We start from the raw sequence: 7,648 nt of genomic DNA, 5'->3' as shown, positions 1-7,648 counted from the left end.
GTAATCAAAAGGAGTTGAATTTACAATGAATAATTTTATATACTTGATAAAATTAGGGGGAAAATAAGATGTTATTCTGGTAAACATATAGCAAAGCAAGTACCCACAAAATAAAAGTTTCTGAACAAGTTTATTATAAGAATTAATAAACAAGTTTATTATAAGAATTAATAGCCTTAAAGATGTTTGTCTTTTTCATGTTGATGTTTGACAGAAGCCAACAAAATTCTATAAAGCAATTATCCTTCCATTTAAAAATACATAAATTTTTAATGTTTGTGTTATTTCAACCAGTCACTCAAATTCTGGGAATCTATACTAAGATCATGATCCTAAATAAGGAAATATTTTTAGTACGTGATATAAAAGAAGAAATCTATTTCCTAGTTATGGCCATTATAAGGACACAAAAACAATAGTTACCAGGTAGCTATTTGGTGCCCTTGGAGCCCATTTTGTGCCTCCATCACATTTTAAACACTCTTCTCTACTGTAAGAATCCTGGACTTCTAAAACTAAGGAAATTTTCAAAAACGAATGGGGACATGTCAAAAGAAAATAGAAATCAGTGGGACAATTTGACAATAAAGTAAATAATGAAAGGAATGCATTATAACACATTAAATTTTGTTTTTAAATTCCATGAATCTATACCAATACAAAATTAAAAGGAGGGGAAGCAAAAGCTCTTATCTCTTTAAGAAGATCAACTAATAAATGTAAATAATGATTTGTAACTCTCACAGTAGCAACTGATCTAAATCAGTTTCATGAATGGATGCCAAAGTTACTGGTGAGAAATTATCAGACAAAGGCACATTTACAGTTTTAAACTATAACTCCGTAGATTGCTAATTAATTACCAAGAAAAAAGACATTTTTACAGATGGATAAGTAAACAGTGGTACAGAGAAAAAGAAGTGGGGAGAGAAAGACAGAGAAAGGCAGATAAAGTAAAAGGGAGAAGGAGAGAGAGAGAGACTGAGGGTTCTGAAACTGGCTTGGTCAGCCTCTTTGGTTGCAACCAGTAAATATCACTGCGGAAGTGAGACCAAGAAGTGAAAAAAGCTAATAAAGGAGGTGTTAATGAGAAGAGTAACCATGTAGGCAGCTGGGTGTAACCCTGTCTGAGAAGTGGAAAATGATTTCCTAGAATTGTCTCAGCCAGAGACTGGGAAGCTGGGGCATTTATAAGCGGACTGAAGAATAACCAGGTAGTATAATTATAAAAACCCTAAGGAGAAAAAAACACTCGGTGGTTTTTTTCCCACAATTTTAGAATTTATTTTTTTATTGAAGTGTAATTGACATACAGCGTTGTATTAGTTTCAGGTATACAACACGATTCAATATTTGTCTACGTTACAAAATGCTGACCACAACAAGTCAACACTCATAAGCATGCATAGTTAGAATTTTTTCTTTTTTATATTGAGGACTTGTAGAAACTACTCTTAGAAACTTTCAAATAAGCAGTAAAATACTATTAACTAGAGTCACTGTGCTTTTGACCCTCCTGTTCATCTGTTCTGTGCATCTCCCCTTGCCACCCAGCAATCACCAATCTGTTCTCTGTGTCTATGAGCTTAAGCTTTGCTGTTGGTTGGTTGGTTTTGTTTGTAGATTCCATATAAAGTGAGATCATATGGTAGTTGTCTTTCTCTTTCTGAGTTACTTCACTTAGTATGATAATCACTAGTTGCATCCATGTTGCTGCATATGGCATTATTTCATTCTTTTTAATGGCTGAGCAAAGCAGCGCTAATAGATAATAAAACATTCTAAACTAGCATAATAATTAAAACTGTATTATTGGCAATCAAGAGAAAGATCCATACAATTAAAATTTTAAAATTAGGTTCAAATGCCTAGCCATGCACTAGGAAAATTCCAAATAGATCACAGATCTAAATGTTAAAAAGGGGGTGGGGAGAGTAAATGTACTAGAAAAAACACAGGTGAAATGAGGACAATTGTCCTGTGATACAGAATTCAGAGGCAGTACTAAATTCAACTACCCCAAAAAAGTTTTTAAGACTGTATATGGAAAAATAGTATAGGCAAAGTCACAAATGCAGAGAAGAAACTGAGTAAAGACAGCTGCAATCTATCAATATACAGAGACCCTGAAATATGAAAGAAAAAAATACCAACAATCTAATAGAAAAATAGCAAGATGATATAAACAGATGATATGCAAAAAGAAAAAAACATTTAAAAGGATATTTATTCTAAAAAAGATGCTCATAATAGGAAAAATGAACATCTAGCAATACCATAGCACAATTCGTCACCTATATGATTGGCAAAAATCTAAAAGTTTGACAACATACTTTGAGGATAAAACAGTGCGGAAATAGGTCCTCTTATCCAGAGCTTCTACAAATGCAAAATGGTGGTGCAATACCTGTAGAGAATTTGGCAATATCTAAAAAATTATGAGCTTCCCATGTGGCTGATTGTTAAAGAATCCGCTTGCTAATACAGGACACACAGGTTCAATCCCCAGGTTGAGAAGATCCCCTGGGGGAGAAAATGGCAACCCATTCCAGTATTCTTGCCTGGGAAAACCCCTGGACAGAGGAGCATGGCAGGTTACAGTTCATGGTGTCACAAAAGACCCAGACACGACTTACCGACTAAACAACAACAAAAATAAATGTATTTATCCTTTGAAATTTAGAAATTTGTTAGAAACAAATTTCTGACAGGTAGCTATACTAAAAAAATAAAAATAAAATGGGCTTCCCTGGTGGCTCAGACAATAAAGAATCCACCTGCAATGCAGGAGACCTGGATTCAATGCCTGGGTTGGGAAGATCTCCTAGAGGAGTACATGGCAACCCACTCCCAGATTCTTGCCTGGAGAATTCCCAGGGACAGAGGAGCCTGGTGGGCCCCAGTCCATGGGGTCGCAAAGTTGAACACAGCAGAGCAGCTAAGTACACCCATGCTAAAAATATGCCACCAATATGATTTAACAACTAAAGCACTAGGTTCTTCACTGTGGCATCATTTGCATTAGCAAAGGATTAGAAATTATCCAAGTCTCAATACAAGGTCAAATTAAAAACTATAGCCCTAATCACACAAAGAAATTCTGGGCAACTGCTTAAAAATTGAAAGAAAAACATATGCATAATATGAAGTGGTCACCAAGATTACATTTTAAAGGTGCATAATAATATATGCAAGTATGTAACCCCTTATATAACATAGGTAGAATGGTGTAATAGGAAAATTATTTACATACATATTTGCTTAACTGTTAAAAATAAAGAAAAGAATGGATAACCAAGCACTGGGAAAAGCTGTTATCTATAGGAGAAAGGGAGAACAGGGCAGAAGCAATACAGCGTCTAAGTTACTTCAAGCTGCTATAACAAAACACCATAAATTGGGGGGCTTATCAACAACAGAAGTTCATTCCTCTCAGCTCTGGAGGCCGGAAATCTGAGATCAGGATGCCAGCCTGATCAGGCTCCGGTGAAAGCTCTCCTCAGGGTTGCAGGCTGTTAAAATCTGGTGCTGACCTCACATGGCAGGAAAAGGATATCAGGGTAATACTGGCCTCACAGAGTCAAGGTCCCTTCTCTTCAGTTTTTTGGAAAAGTTTGTATAGAATTAATATACTATCTTCCTTCAGTGTTTAGTAGAATTCACTAGTTTTCTGGAGTTTTATGGGAATGATCTTAACTAAATTTTGCATTTCTTTAATGGACATAGAAATAATCAGATTATCTTTTTTTTTTTTAAGGGAGCGTTGGTAATTTGTATCTTTCAAGGCATTTGTTCATTTTATCTAAGTTGTTGAATTTATTGGCAAAATATTTTTCAAAATATTCCCTTATTATTATGATATCTGAAGTGATGTCACCTCTCTCATTCCTGGTGCTAGTAATTTAGGGGTTTTATTATTTTTATTATTCCTTGACAAATCCAGCTAGAGATTTATCAATAGTAGTGATCTTCTCAAAGAACGAGTATTTGGCTTTATTGATTTTTATCTATGTTTTTGTGTGTTTTCTATTTTATTGATTTCTCCTTTGATCTCCGTTACTTCCTTTATTTGGCTTACCTTGTTTTAATTTGCTCTTTTTGCCTTAAGGTGGAAGCTGCATTCATTGGTTTGAGATCTTCTTTCTCCTCCAACAAATGTTAACTGAAGACAGTGGAGTGCTATAAATTATAAAACAGAGTGACTTTGATGCTATTCATTTTCTATAAGTGATATTTTAATAATATCCCACAAATTTTGATATGTTGCATTTTTATTTTAATTAAATTTAAAATATTTTAATGCCTTTTTTATTTCTCCTTTGATTCACGAGTTCCTTAGAAGTATGTTATTTAGTTCATGAACACTGAATTTCCAGATATCTTGCAATTATATAGTATCAATTTAATTTTATACCATCAAGCAATTTTCTGAAATCTCCCTTAACTCTTTGAAAGTGGCATTATTGGGAAGAGACAAATTCTTTGTACAATAATCCACCAGTCCTGAGGCAGTAGGGAGAGGTTGGAAGAGTCATTTTTTTAAGAGTGACTGATCTATACTCTGGGTTTCCCTGGTAGCTCAGATGGTAAAGAATCTGCCTGCAATGCAGGAGACCTGGGTTCGATCCCTGGGTTGGGAAGATCCCCTAGAGGAGGGCATGTCCATGGAGAATTCCATGGACAGAGGGGCCTGGCAGGCTACAGTCCACAGGGTCGCAAAGAATCAGACACACGGATTCAATCCCTGGGTCAGAGAGATCTTCATGAGGAGGTCATAGCAATCCACTCCAGTATTCTTGCCTAGAGAATTCCCATGGACAGAGGAGCCTGACAGGCTACAGACCAAAGTGTCACAAAGAGTCAGACAAGAGTGAAGTGATTCAGCATGCACACACAGTCTATAGTGCTTTCAACAGTGTGTAGCCCAGCAGGAAATTAGTCCTATCCTAATGTTATCCTGTAGACATCAAACGTTTGGATTTTGCAGATCTGATTAAATTAAGGATCTTGAGATGAGGGTTATCCCAGTCGGGGTCTAATTCAATGAGAAATGGTTTTAAGAGAAGAGCAGGGGGAGATTTGAGACAGAAAAGAGGAAGGAGCAGACAGACACAGAGAGAGAAGATGATGGGAGAATGCAAGCAGAGACTAGAATGCAAGCCCAGGAATGCTGAAGCACCCACCAGAAGCTCAGGGAAGCACTGCCCTGAGAGTGACCGCAGGCCTCCACCACTGTGAGACAGAGAAAACTGTGGTTCCAAGCCACCCAGCTTGCAGTAGTTTGTAACAGTAGCCACAAGACACCAACACATCCTCATTCTACACCCTAACCAAACCATAAGAATCTTTAACCTCCTCGGTGGTTTCTTAAGCTTTTAATGTCAATTTCTCAGACCCATGCTTCCCCTTCTCCCCAGTGTGACTTTTAGAAAATGGAGCTAGTGACTGCTCTAGGTAACTACCATGTAAGAGAAAACAGCCCATGCATGTATATTCATCTATATACCCATCAAATGTGACCTAATGCCTATTATGTTGCAGCCACTATTCTTACATTGAGAATAATAGAAGTAAACAAAGCAGAGAAAAAGCCCTGTCCTCATGGAGTTTGCACGAGTCGGGGTAGTCAGAAAATAAATAAAATCTACTATATGTGAGAGGGTGATAATTGGTGTGGAGAATAAGGATAGGTATCTGATTTAAAATAGGACAGTCAAGGAAGACTTTTCCAGCAGATGACAATGTAGAAGCCTGAGGAGGTGATGGAGTTTGTCTCCCACATATCTGAGGGCACAGTTTCCAAGCAAAAAGAATCACAGCGGCAAGTTAATTGGAAATTAATCGGTAACTTGAAGAATATCCAGGAGGCCACTGTACCTGAATAAAGAGGCTCAGTGGAAAAGAAGAAAGAGAAAAGGGCAGAAATCTATGATCATGCAGAATCATTATAGAGACTTTAATCTGAGTGAGATGGGAAGCTACTTAGAGACTTTTTTTTTAAGGTTTTTTGATGTGAGCCATTTTTTTAAGTCTTTGTGGAATTTGTTGCAACATTGCTTCTGTTTCATGTCTTTGCTTTTGGGCCCTGAAGCATGCGGAATTTTAGCTCCCTGACCTGGGACCGAAACTTCACCTCCTGCATTCAAAGGCAAAGTCTTAACCACTGGACCCCAGGGAAGTCCTGCTACTAGGAATTTTAAGTGAAAAAGTGGTATACTGCACTTCAACTAAAGATCACTACAATCACTACATTGAGCTGGCAATGAGGCAAGGGTACCTTGTAAGGAGAGCAATTAAGCTGTGGCAATAATCCCTCTGTGGCAGGACTGTGGCTTGCACTAGTGGTATCGGGAAAAAGTCAAATTTGGGGTGTACATTGATGGTAGAGTCATCAGGTTGTAGATTGATCAGTTCCTAGATTGACTGTAGGGCTGATGCAGAAGAGAGGAACCATACCTGACTCCAAGGTTTTTGGCTTGAGTAACCAGAAAGATGGGCAAGACAGAGGGAGACATAGATTTGGCGGTTCAGTTTAAACTGTGCGAAGTTTGAATTGTCTTCCCATTACCAACATGGAGATGTTAGGGAGGAAGCTGACCCAAGAGCCTGGAAATTAAGGGGAAAGAAAGCTAGGTTGGAGATATAAATATGTGTTGTCAATATTTAGATGGTATGAATGTACCAAGTCTATATGAGATTATCACTCCAGTATTCTTGCCTGGAGAATCCCATGGACAGAGGAGCCTGGCTGGCTACAGTCCATAGGGTTGCAAAGAGTCAGGCAGTGAAATGACTTAGCACTCAGAGAGAAATTTTATGTTTGGGAAGAGCAGCTCTGGGACACTGCAACATTGAGAGGTCAAAGAATTGCAGAAAATGTAGTGAAAAATATTGAGGAGATTAGTCAATAAAGTTGGAGTAAAATCCAGAAGCCAACAAGAAAAATGTTTCAAGGAGATGGCAGTGATCTATTGTGTCAAATTCTCACCAGAGAAAGCAGGTAACTGATTTTACACCATGGAAACTACTGGTGGCTTTGACTAGAAAAGTTCCTACCTAGTGTCTTTATTTATTGTTTGCTTAACTTGCTTTTTTCTAAGAGGTAGAACTGTTCTAAAATCTCCAATTTTTTGTTGTATTTGTGTCAATTAGTCCTGATGCTTCAAAAATTTTTTTTCCTTTATATATGTCCATGAAATATAATTTGGCTCATATGTTTTCCAAACAGTTTAATCTTACTTGAACTTTCCCCTTAACAATAAAAAACTATTTTCCTGTTAAATGCTTTTATGTTGAATTCTACTTTATCTTACTGTGATCTTTAAGTTAATACGTTTTAGAATTACACCAAAATCAGGCAAAGTCCACAGATACTGCAACAGAATTGAAAGGAAAATGTGAATGACAAAGCAACTGAGTTAGAACCAAAAGCTCATTTTATTGCTCTGAGCAAATGTTTTCTTCAGCAGCAGAGGCCAAAACATAAATATACTTTTTAGATTTCTATTCAAAATCTAATACAGTTAACAACCTCCCTACTCACGGGCTGATCTTTTTGTCACCACTTACTGACCTTGTTCCCCACTATGCTTTTCCCTGCCCCTACTCCCCATATACTGGGCTGGATGAAGCGTAAGCTGGAATCAAG

Source organism: Ovis aries, chromosome 6 (assembly GCF_016772045.2).
Source record: "Ovis aries strain OAR_USU_Benz2616 breed Rambouillet chromosome 6, ARS-UI_Ramb_v3.0, whole genome shotgun sequence".
Taxonomy (NCBI): domain Eukaryota; kingdom Metazoa; phylum Chordata; class Mammalia; order Artiodactyla; family Bovidae; genus Ovis; species Ovis aries.
Note: the sequence above shows the minus strand (reverse complement) of the source record.